We start from the raw sequence: 12,709 nt of genomic DNA, 5'->3' as shown, positions 1-12,709 counted from the left end.
TCTGAATGCATGCATTCTTTCAGATTCTTGGAAGGAAGAGAAAGAAATGACATAACATCTGGATTTTTCAGAGTAAAACTCAACTGGTATCACCAAAGAGCTAGTCAAAATATTATAATTGTAAGCTTTCCCAATCTAGGGACAACTTGTCCTGAAAAGACTACATACAAACTGCAAGAAAATACAGAGATCATATTTGAAAATTACAGCCATTTTTGTAATTATTATTTCTTGTAAGAGAAAGCATAGCTCAATGAGCAGAACTCAAGTAGACTGCAAACACAGCTAAATATTTCATGCCCTGCCTTGCAATTTTACATCTCTGTAGGCTATTCAGACCAATCTTTTAGCAAGGGCTTGTGAAAGTTCTGGGTTGCCCAATTCAGATCACAGCTTCATCTGTCTTCCAGTCTGCCCTCCACATAGTCACAACTTGTGACTATTATAAGAGCCAATTATTCTTTTCATTTTCTTAAGAAATGTGTTCACATCCATGTTCTGCTGTTTTCCTTTCTCTCCTCTGCACAGAAAGTGGGGAGGCAACCCTAGAAGCCAAACATGCACAGGAAATGGCATTTGGTTGTTCAGGCTAGTTCACAAACTTCTCAGTAACTTGGGTATTACATTTTGGAACAATTAATGTGGAGCATCATATACTCTTCATGTGGCTGCCTCTCACCAGGATTTGGGATAGTATTGCTTTTCTCCTGCTATAGAAGGCTTTATCATTTTCTCTAAGAAGAATATTTCTAAGCTCTACAAATGCATTTCATGTTTCTTAAAGAAATATATAGTTTAAATTTAACTAATTAAAGAGACATATATAAAACACTCTCAGTGGGTAAAAGATTTCCACTCTGCTCAATAGCACAGAGAGATTGTACCTGACAATTATAAAATGTGTGATTTGAAAAAAAAGTTGTTTAATCAAATAATAAAAAAATACTCATTGCTGTTCTATTTTCATTTGTGTGTTTCCTTGAGAAAAACACTACTATTTCTTTACAGTGCCTCAAATTTCTCTGAACTTAAAAATGCATCCCATCTTGTCAGCATGCTCTCATTCGTCCAGTTTTCCCCAAGTGTATTTGAATGCAAAGCACAACTTTCCCTGCAGTGCTGAGTGTGGCAAAAAGTACATCCATTAACCTGGTGGCTAAGAATATTTGTAATTTCTTTTGTTTCTGTTGACAGCTTCTTATCAGTTTTTCTGTCTGAGATTCTTTGCAAAGTACTCTTTGTTCTTTTCACTTTTGATCCCTCCTTTAAATTCTAGTATTATTGCTTTTCTGACAGCTAATCTCAATTTCCCTTTAAGTGCAAGGATACATCCATTTGCTGTCAGAGAATTCTCCTCCACAGCTCGTTACACCTTCCCATTTAGCATCTTTTAATACACCAAAATCTGAATTATATTATTTTAACCATTGCCTTCATCTACACTTTTCATTACTTGTTTTACAGACTAGTGACCAAAAGCCAATGTGGGTTTTTGGCTAACTCTCTGATCCAGCAGCTCAGTTTGCACTGACTGTGTGCTTAATGTGTAGTCTGCAAACCAAAGAGAGGAAGAAACTTCCTTACATATACTGGGAACACTCACCAAGTAGTCCAGCAAGTAAACAGTCAGACAGAACCGGATTTTCACACTGCAGACATATTCCTTACCCTGCAAAACATTGCAGGTGTTACAGGAGAGGCAAAAAAAAAAATTATAAAAAACAGGAGCATGAGAATATGATTCAAATTTCTTGAATTCCAGTTCACTTTTCCAGCTACCAGCAAGCATTTCTCCTACCCTTTTACCTCTAATACAGTGTTCAAGAGCACTCCTGTGCAGAGTCCCAAGATATTACTTAGAAACTGTATCTGTTCATGTTTTGATCTGAAAGCAGAATGTTCTTGAAGAGATTAGACCACAACACCTGTCATTTCCATTCATTGTGACACAGTACAATGTTATAAATATTTTTTTAGTAGCACATCAGGCCATTTGCTGACTCTCGTTTGTCTGTGAGTCTCTCTGTTAAAATCACAGCACTGAGATAAGCATACAGTGCTTTTACCATCTGGAACTGCAACAGGAAGACTACACTAGCATAACGTGTCCTACTGTAGATTTTAGGTGATAGGCTGATTTCTTTAAAACAAATAATGTCTATTTTTCATCAATCATTTTATATCCTTCTACTTCTAACAGCGCAGAAATAAAAATTGCTACCAACACTTAGTTGATATTTGATGTATTTTTTGATATATTCATTTATGCTAAACTCATTTTGTTCCATCTTTGTAGCCAAATTAATAAGTGTTTGATCACAGACTTTCAGGTAATTTTTGTGGCCAATGATATACAAAGACAGCAATGCCGGTGGCTAATTTAGCAAAAAAGTTTGCTTATTTTTAATGTTTCCATTTAATCATCACTTCCCTGTTTTAAAGACATTTCTGTTATCTTGTATTTCAAGCAGTTATTTTGTTATATACCTGTTAATGCAAGAATAAGTGTGTAATAGTAACATTAACAAATACTTTGAGTTGAATTTTCCATAGTAACTTCCATCTGTTACCTCGTGTGCTTATGTTCTCTAGTTTTTGCATTCTTAACATCCTCTTTCTATTATTTTATCTACCAACAGCAAGTAAATAAAAAGAGAAAAATTTTAATTATTTCTGTATTCAGGCACTCAAAACTGTGGTAGGAAAGCTGAACGCACACACATCTTTTGAAATAAACAACATCTCTCATAACATACTCAGTATGTCAAGTTAAAATGAACTATTTTGCTGAAAGCCAGATTAAGACAATGGCTTCTGTTATTGCTGACATGATATTTTATGGCAGCTCTAGGTTCTTAAAAGAGTAGAGAATATTTCCTCTTATCAGTCTTCAGCAGAACTGAAGTGTTACACTGTAGGGGACATGCCACGCTTTCTCCTTTTTTTTCTCTGAGAAACAGGAGGGTAAAAAGACAAGCAGAAATGGTTCAGTAAGCATGAAGAGCCATGGACAAGGCTTCTGGGGACTCTCAGATGCTTTGGTATCCAAGAAATGGCTAGCGAGGTTTAATCCCACATGAGGATGTCAGACTTCAGAATCACAACTGTTTTTATGTCCTGGTCGAAAGCAAACTTAGGTAAATGGGTAACAAGACCGGGCTGGATGGGATGCTGAGCAACCTCATCTAGTGTGAGGTGTCCCTTCTCGTGGCAGGGGGGTTTGAAACTGGATGATCTTTAAGGTCCCTTCCAATCAAAACCATTCTAGGCTTCTGTGATTGTAACTTCAGTGGGATTACTCTAAAGTTAAGAAGATGCATAAAACACTAAAAGACCAAGGTTTCTACTGTAAAGGAAGAACTATTTCAGCATGTGCTTATATGGTGATAGTACAGTGGAACTCCTATCCTAATTTCTTGGGTGTTCCCTCTACAAAAATTGCTATAACCTTTCTAATATTTAATCAGCTAACACTCAATTCATTCATTTAAGGAATGAAAAAAGATTCACCTGCTTGCTAAAAGAAAGTATAAATCTACATATCTTGAGATGTAGAAATCTTGAAGGAATTTTTAAGTGATTTTCTCCAATGGTATGAAAATTGCTAAATAGCATACCTTCCTTATTAGTCTTATGTGATCATTAACAAGAGAGAAATGAAAGAAAAACAAAACAAGAATGTAAGAAAAAGAGGGAAAAAATGAAAGAAGAATGGTCCTGGTTGAATATGGGGTGCTCATTTTTAAGTCCACAAAACAATTGAAAGGGAAAAGAAATTAACAGAAAGAAGAAGCAAAGACAGGGAAATCAACAGCCTTTCTGTATTTATTTTCTGATTTTGCAAATGAAAGTCTTTCCACCAGTGTCATCTAATTTTTAAGCTGCATTAAAAAAAAAAAAAAGCAGATGGAAAATATCTGAAGAAAATATGGAAAATTCCAAACAAAGAAAAGTTACCTGTACCATGGGACAAGCAGTTTCTGAAAACGCATGATAATCTTGTACCAGGCCCACAAGCAGTTTAAAAAAATAGTTTCCTTAGTACTTAGCTCACTGTATTAGATCTTTCCTTAGAAATGTCTGGGAGTTCCTACAGACTCTGTAGGAAGATAAGAAAACTCGAATGACATTTATATGCTTTCCTGTTCTCAGTTGAGAGTTATTTTGTACTTGCATTTGAGGAAAAGTTGCTATGATGGCATATTACATTATTATTAATCTAATGATCATAGAATGGAAAGACAGAAGTTTTACCTACTTTTATGTATGTTCAAAACTGTTTACTAATCCCTCATTATCACAGTTCTAAGAGAACAGCTTAAACACTCTGTCTTTACTTCATGGATCTTCATGAATAAATTACACTTGAAGGTCTTATTCTACATCCTTCTAAGTCAGGTATAGAGTTTTAATTTATTGCAGTGGCATGCTTTGTGAACATCTCTATGATAACCAGATCATAAGACGTGTATTTTTCAGAGGTACTTAAATGACTTCTGCGCCTCAGTGAAAATGTAATTTTCAAATAACTTTAAAGAGTAGGGGAAACAGATTCCTGAACAACTTGAAGCTCTTGGAGTTCATTGCTTAAACCAGGATTGTTCTCATAAGCAAACATCTGGAAAAGCAAAAAAAGCTTTAGCTTTCAGAAAGTTGTATTAATGGTCAGCACCATTGATTTGCCACGCTTTATGACACCACCCATTTCCAGGGACTATACTGAAAACTAATTTCTGCCTTTCATAGTACATTAATTATGGGAGTGCATTTTACAATTCCTTTGGTATAAAAGGTTCTCCTCTTCAAGTGTACCAGTGAACTAAATGGTGTTGACATTCCAATACATGGTGTATTTCTTTAATGGTAAATTTCCATCAGTGCATTTACAGCAATACAGCATAAAGGGGGAAAAAATTAGTTATAGTATGACACACATTTCTGACTCTAGCCTTCTTTATTTCCACCAAGGTACACTTGAACAGCCTGTTCTTCATTGTAATAAATTGTCCAAATTCACAAGACTGGATCTATTGTATCTGAATTGTTGCTTACACTTCTGAAAAATGATGAGGGTAATAGCAATAGGTTGATTTTAATGGTATAATCAAGATCTGCAACACAAAAAAGAACATTGTTTCATACAGTTTTGAATTGCATAGTTCATATACAGCCAAATCTTCTTCAGTCAAAAGGATGATGACTTTGTAGAGGGGCACACAGATGAGTTCAGGAGTGAAGAGGTATTGAACACCATTTTCAATCAGGCAAAGACAAGGGCAATACAGCCTGCAAACTTTCTATTACAAACTTCCCCTACTTTCTTAGACAGTTTTCAGAAAAGTTAATATCTCATCATTAGGGCGTGCTTCATAGGTGCACCATTAGGAGGGAAGTAAGTTTCCAATTTGGAGTATGACAGGCACGGTGACAGATGCAGTTGCGTGTCATTGCTGAGGGAAGGCAAAAGTAACAATGTCCAAATAAAGAACATCCCTTACGTGAAGCAAAAATGCAAAATTTTACATTAATATTGTAAATTACTTCTGTCAGGAAGTTTGGTTCAGAAAAAGAACCTTAACAGTTTGGGTTTATATGTGCTTTCAATAAATTGACACAAAATTTATTTGAAAAGAGTACAGGCCAGGAAAATTTTCAGTTAAAAAGTTTTCACATTTTACAATTTGATGCTAATGAAATAAAATTGTATTTTCTCAACAAAAATAGTGTTCTGTTTATGGTATGACACAGGGATTAATTCTTTAACCCTATATATTTTTAAAAATACTTCTTGAACAAAGGTTTTGAAAGGGCCTATTGTTTTGAGAAGCATCTCTGGCACAAATTACTGCAGCAAAAGAGCTTGTCAAAACAGAAAAGATGGGCATTTTCAAAAATATCCATACATTTGGTAAACAGCCAAATGTTGAATTTCACAGAAAACTATTGATATTATTTTGCTTTTTGTTTAGTTCCAAAACTAAATTTGAGTGAGAAGAAAGTAGAGAAAGATATTAGCACATTTTTCATTTCCCTTTTTAGAAATTGAGGAGGAAGAAGAAACAATTTTCCCTGCCACTTTCAGAAGCTGTACACATTTTTGCGTAATACCATTCATTATCTCCCAGGCTGGTGGTCAAATTTTTAAAATATTTAATAGAAATCTTATAAATATTTATTGCGTGCAAAGCATAATGTTTACAGACAAAATTCAAAATATTTAGTTGGAGACCTTCTAAGTTCTATCTATTTCTGAAAGAGAACTTGTGAGCATATTTTGTTTTTTATGTTACCCAATTAAAAGTGTAGAGGGAAAAAACCCAACTATGATGTAATCTTAAATAAGCTCATTTTAATATTAATGGGCCTTATACGTGTCCTTCTTTGACATAATGTAAAAAATAAACTTAAAAACTCTAATAATCTAATACAAATACTGAAGGCAAACAGTGGGAAATGCCTGATTATGTATTGTATACTGCATGTATGAATGATAGTGCTATCTTAGAAAAGAGGAAGACCTATGTAATTTCCCACAGGTGGTATTACTTCTCTGTCTTCGCTGATATTCAACACTGCTGCAACTCAGATTTGAAGTTAGGTATATTCTTAAGTAATGTATTGAATGGCTTTCATACTATATACTTGTTTGACTTCACTTGTACTTTTCTTTATCTCATGGCAGACAGAAAGAGACAGAGAAACCAAGAGACAGAATAACTTATCATGTTTGCCCACACCTTGTTTTGAAGAAGAATTTGTAGAGAGCTTTTAAAGATTAAGGTATCATTAAACTTCTATAAGTTCAAACACTATGGGTTGTTGCACAGTCTATTGTGTCAATAGATTGTTTACAACCAGAGGTATTTTTGTAAAAAGACAATCAGGATGTCATTACAAAACATGAGATAACTTTAATACATATTAGCCGCTCTTTAAGTATAAAATTACTCCTGCTTGTTTCTTGTAGTCATCTCACTTCTCTGTGTGGCTATGGTAAAGCCAGTCACACACTAATTTAATCCATAAAAAGATTTCAACATAGCTCAAAGTATAATCCTACAGAAAGATCCAAATTTCAGATCTGTATAGCTACGTTACCTTGGCATTTTGCCTGGGTTTCTCAGCAATATAAGTAGCCCAGGAGAAATGCTGCTACACTGTTGCTGCTACACTGTTACTGTCACTCAAATTACTCATTCTTATTAGTGCCCAAATATCCCTGTAGGAACTTCAGAAATGTACTCCCAACATAAAGTAGCAATAACACACTAGATGTCTATTTAATACCAACACATGTTTGAATGACTGGTGCAAGGGCATGTAGGAAACAAAAATGCTATACAGTGCCATTTGCTCTTTTACTTTATGGTGTTGTTTGTCTGTTCTCAGAGTCTGTTCTCAAAAATACTGAGACATTGCTGCTTTCACTCTATGAATGGTCACAGGTCTATCCATGTGCTGTATTTCACAGATGCAACATATGGTATGCAACACAGGAAACCCTACCTGCAGCTTTGCCAGAGCGTACTCATTAGGACAAGAGAGAAATACTCTTCTGACTTAGTCTTAATATTCACTGAGGGTTTTTTAAAGCAATACCCTTCATATGTTACCCACATGGGGGTCAGGGGAATAAATCTGTGTTTTTTGTTTCAAGGTTCAGTTCTGCTCAGCCTAAACTGCATGAAGAACAGTTTTGAGGCATTCCTCACCTAGAGCATGTGCTAAATCTGTAAACTGCAATGATGAGATTTCAAGAAATGCAGGTCTGCAGCAGAGTCCCCAAATAAATGCTGAGGATTACACATAGGTGTAAAGCTTTTATCACTGCAGTCAGGGGAGGCAGATGTGTTTTCAGACAAAGCAAAAAATTTCTAACCTACATTGAAAAAAAATAAAGATAAAATAAATAAAATCAGGGTTCATTCTTGAAATAAGAGCCCTTGGGGAACTTATCACAGTGTTTCCAATCTTTTGTCCTTCTTCATAGCACAAAAATATAAAAGAAGAACAAATTATGTTCTTAAGCTAGTGAACCAACAAAATGAGAAGACATGAGGAAAGAGCATTGAAAAATTAGTTTGGCAGCAAGCTAACTCCTTCAGAGCTCTCCTTTGTGCTGCACTGAGTCTAGAGAGAAAACTCATTGTTTTGTTGTGAGATTTTATTCTGTGTACACTAGTATTTTATGCATATTTGGGAGGTCCCCAGGGGGAAGCTTTCTGCCAATTCAGAAAGCATTTCTAATTAATTAAAAATCTTGTGTTTCTACGTTCTTATTGAATTTTTGGTGGCATTTTCATGCTAAAGCTTCTTGAATGATATTTAAAATCCATTAATCAGAAGAAACTTTGATGAGGATTTTCAACATAAGACTTCCAAGTTTAGGCACTGTTGTCTCCCTTTAGACAGCCAAACAGCTAGCTTAATTTTAAAAAATGCTGAGCATCAAGAAGTTTCATATTAATTCCTAAGGATTGCCTTTCTAAAGTCCTTTGTAACCCTGCAGCCTGTTGTTCACGGTAGCAGATGCTGAGGAAGGCATGAGTGAAGCACAGTACAAGCATACATGTATATCCTTCTGAGTGCCCTTGAGGTAACCAGCAGCCACAGCTCAAGGTACTTCAGGAAGCAAATTCTCACATATGACTGGAAAAGTGAAGATCCTTTTTAATGAGTCTCAGAGGGATGAGAGAATGGAACATTTTTGGGGAAGACTGTATCAGCCATGTCTTTGTTTGCATCTCCTGTAACATCATATATGCATCCTCTCTTTTTTTTTCAACTTTCTCAAAGATTTAGTTTCTATTTATAAGCATTGTACCAAATCTTTTCTTCTCATTTACTTAACTGATTGACAGACACATCTTTTTTAACCACCTCCATAGCAATTCAGCCCTGCCCAACCCATGAAACAGCATAAACAATGAAAGTCCCTTCAAATTATGACAGTGAAAGTTACATTACATAAAATAACACCAATGATGTATTGTCCAGAGATCTAGCCATAAGCACATTTTGACATAAATAATGAAACTACTAAGCGATAACTAATACTAAAACAATTCTTAAAGAAAAGAATGAACAGGGTTTTTACATTACCAAAATGAGGGAGTACAGCCATCTTTGAGATAAAGTGGCAACCTGTGCTGTTTGCAATTATCTAAGAGGAAAGAATACTCCAAGCCGGAAGAATTATGAGACAGAACTGATGGACAAGGAGAGACGATTCGTACTTTATGTTTCCACTCACGTAACTTCAAAAACAGTTTATGTTGCAGGAAAAATGTAATAAAAGAGAAATGCAGCAGGTTGTTTTTCAGTCTATGGTTTCATTAGGAACTTGTTTATCTTTCATACCCCTTCAACGCCTCCTCCAAAATGGTCTGGTAACTTCAATGGAAAAGAGGACACAGAATGCTAAAACTAAAAATACTTGCAGCTTTCTGGAGCTGTTCCCTGACTACACACACTTTGATTTACTGGAACAAAAACATAAACTATAACAGGAATTATTTTATTATAAACAACAATGTGTGTCCAGAAGCAAGAACACGTTTGTAGTTCACTTCACGATTCAGAATCATTGTGTCTTGAAAAAAATTCATGAATTCATGGGTATTTTTACAACACTGCAAAATTTAAAATACAATTTATAATTAAGGTTGATGAGTGCTGAATCTGTGTTAGTGAATGTAAGGAGAGATTACTTCAGATATACAACTGTGGCACATGTGTAAGGCCTAGTTCAGGAAAAGCCCACTGGATTAATTTCAATAAACTGTCTTCTGTCCTAACAAATTTGTTTTCTAAAAGAACATACCTAAATGAATACCACAGAAGATTTTTCAACCATTGAAAAATAAGTCCAGTTTCAGAGTGGAGCATGATATAATCATATCAAGACAATAGTAAGAAGTTCAAACAAGCAAAGCTTGTTTTGTTTCTCACACCAGCATCCATCCAAATGAGCACTGTATGCTCATTTCTGTCCTGAAGTTGTGAGCTCTCAGCATACTTTTTCTTATCCTAGCCCAGATAAGCAATCATGGGAAATGTTTTCCCTTTTTTAAGAAACAAGTTTGATCACTAGCCTAGAGACCCATGCTTGTCACTTGATCAAAAAGTCTGGGTGGCTGGTTTTATTATTTTAAACACCTGAATTGGTCTTCTCAGTTTAATTACATTTCACGAAAGCATACCACAAAAAGATGCTGGAAGAGCTCAGTTGACGTCCATAGTAAAAACTTTAGTTTAATTTTATTTCGTAGATTAAAGAATTTTATCTAACTGCTAACACAGCTCATTCGAAACCTAAAATTCCAGTTATGAAAGTGACACCCTATTGCCTTGTTATAATGGTAATAATATTTCATGCTTCTTGATGTCACTTTCACAAAACACCCTGTGTCCAAACATCCTAATGTCTTCCTGAAGGGTCATGCAGTGATATGCCTGAGAGTTCATAGTTGCAGAGTTTCATACGAGATTAAATCGACTGAGGGGAACTTGTTCCAAAGATAGCAAGAATATTCACAACTAATACCATTTTTTGTGAGACATCTGGATGGTACTTCAGAATAAAATGTACTTCATCCAGTAAGATTTCCTTTATCTGGGAACCTATGGATTACTAATACAAACTTTAAAAATGAATTTTTCTACAGAGAACAACTGGTTTTGGAAACCAACTGCTCCCAATGTACCTAACCTAGAATTACATCTGACTATAGGAAACATGTTAGTATGGTGATCAAAGCTGGAGAGCTGAAATGTGAACTACTTTCATTCAAGTTACAATAATTTAAATAGATCGGCCTTCACAGAATAAAGTGACCAAAATTCTACACATTTATTTTGAATCAAAACCAAGACATGCCACTAGAAATGTTTCACACAATTTTTTTTTTTTTTGCAAATGTAGTAGATTTGTTGACATCAAGCTTTTATCATTAGCTGTTTTTCAAAAACTAGATTGTTTAATAATTTTGGCTTTATTTAAAAATTCCACTACTGAAAAATTCTCCATTGCTCTATAGCTAGGGACACACATGTGTGATTCTTTTGTGAGTTTTAAGCTAACAGAAATCTGGCAACATAAAACAAGTAAGTTGTCTATGCTTCTAGTTCTGTATTATTCTATTATATTTCAGCTTTATCTGAAGTCCAGAGGATTTCAGTCAGGATGGAAGACAGACTAGCTTAGCTGGTTTTTTTCTATTCAATTAAACCTACTTATCCAGAAGTCTTAAAATGCATTGCAAAACTAATTGCAACTTATACATCAGGCAGGTATAGGTCTCTCAATTAAAAATTAAGGAAGCTGAGAGGAGATATCTTAAGAGACTTTCTAAAGGTCACACGCAGTCAGAAAGTCCAAGTAGATTTTCCCCCAAGCACAGAAAAACAGACAATACACACACATACATATATATGTACATATCTCTGCATGTTTTCAAAACATCTTACGTGTGTATTTCTTTTATTTCCAGAATGAGTCCATGTTTACAGTTGCAATGTTAAAGATAAATAATCAGTTTTCAGGCTGATGAACAAACTGGTTTTGAATACTGAACTCATTAAGGACTCAGGAGTAGCATGCTGTGCTGGTGTAAAAGTTAACCAGCAGGGGGAATGAACCCAACTCAAAGGAGAGATTATAAGTCAGAATAACAATTTATTAAAATAATACAGTAAGTACAATAATACAAACAAACAATTGGTCTCAACCCACAAAAACCCAAATGTGTAACCCAGTACCCTGGGGCCTGAACAAAGTGGTGTTCCTTGGGCCCTGTTTGAGTCCAAAGTAAAGGGAGAGGGGAAGAACCTGCTGGTGGGAGAGCTGCTGCAGTCTGGCCAGAACTGGTGATCGCAGTCCAGTGGTGGTCTAAGTCTGGTTGAGAGCGATGAGATGCAGCCGTCCTCTGGATCCCACGAGTGGGTTGCAAAATGTTCCAAAACTCCAAGATTATATATCCTCCAGTTCAGGCAGGAATGCTTGGTACTCTCCTCAGGGCGGGGAGTTCACAAAGGGTGTGAGGACAGAAACATCCTTCTATCTCACAGGCCTCTTAACACCTAGTTTATAGCCTGAGGAGTCAGGCTCTATGGGTAGAGGGTGCGAATAGTCTATTGACAACAATAGTCTAGTTTCTGGGAAATGACATGGAAGGCTATAGAATACAGTTTTGGGTTACACCCACCATGCTCTATGGGCAGAGGGTGCGAATAGTCTATTGACAACAATAGTCTAGTTTCTGGGAAATGACATGGAAGGCTATAGAATACAGTTTTGGGTTACACCCACCATGCTCTATGGGCAGAGGGTGCGAATAGTCTATTGACAACAATAGTCTAGTTTCTGGGAAATGACATGGAAGGCTATAGAATACAGTTTTGGGTTACACCCACCATGATGAACTGATCTCAGCTGTCCTAACTAGGACATTATCCACCCCTTATTCTATGCCATCCATGTCATGCCCAAATTAACCCCTTTTAAAAACTATATCCCTTTAAAACTATATACATCTATCTATCTATCTATCTATATATATATATATATACAATGAAACATTACAGACCATTCTCACTCAAAATTAGGTCCCCTTGTGGTACACAACGTGTCTCCCCATCTTTTTGCATTACCCACCAGGTGGAACCAGGTCCCTGAGCAAAAACAATCCCTCGGATGGGTTTGCCTTTG

General features: G+C 35.7%; 1 long non-coding RNA gene across 1 annotated transcript in view; it reads right to left on the bottom strand.

Moving 5' to 3' along the window:
- LOC127472281 (uncharacterized) overlaps positions 1 to 9,227 on the bottom strand; it is a 42,987-nt gene extending 33,760 nt beyond the window's left edge. Inside the window, exons 1-2 of the long non-coding RNA XR_007904948.1 lie at positions 9,103 to 9,227; positions 1,604 to 1,669 (exon numbers count right to left, since the gene is read on the bottom strand). This is a non-coding gene — a long non-coding RNA (uncharacterized LOC127472281). The remainder of the gene's footprint in view (positions 1 to 1,603; positions 1,670 to 9,102) is intronic.
- Between the last annotated feature and the right edge of the window lie 3,482 nt (positions 9,228 to 12,709).

This window comes from Manacus candei, unplaced genomic scaffold (assembly GCF_025592945.1).
Source record: "Manacus candei isolate 608988 ecotype Guabito, Panama unplaced genomic scaffold, ASM2559294v1 h1tg000028l, whole genome shotgun sequence".
NCBI classification, from domain to species: domain Eukaryota; kingdom Metazoa; phylum Chordata; class Aves; order Passeriformes; family Pipridae; genus Manacus; species Manacus candei.
This window is presented reverse-complemented; position numbering and strand designations above follow the sequence as displayed.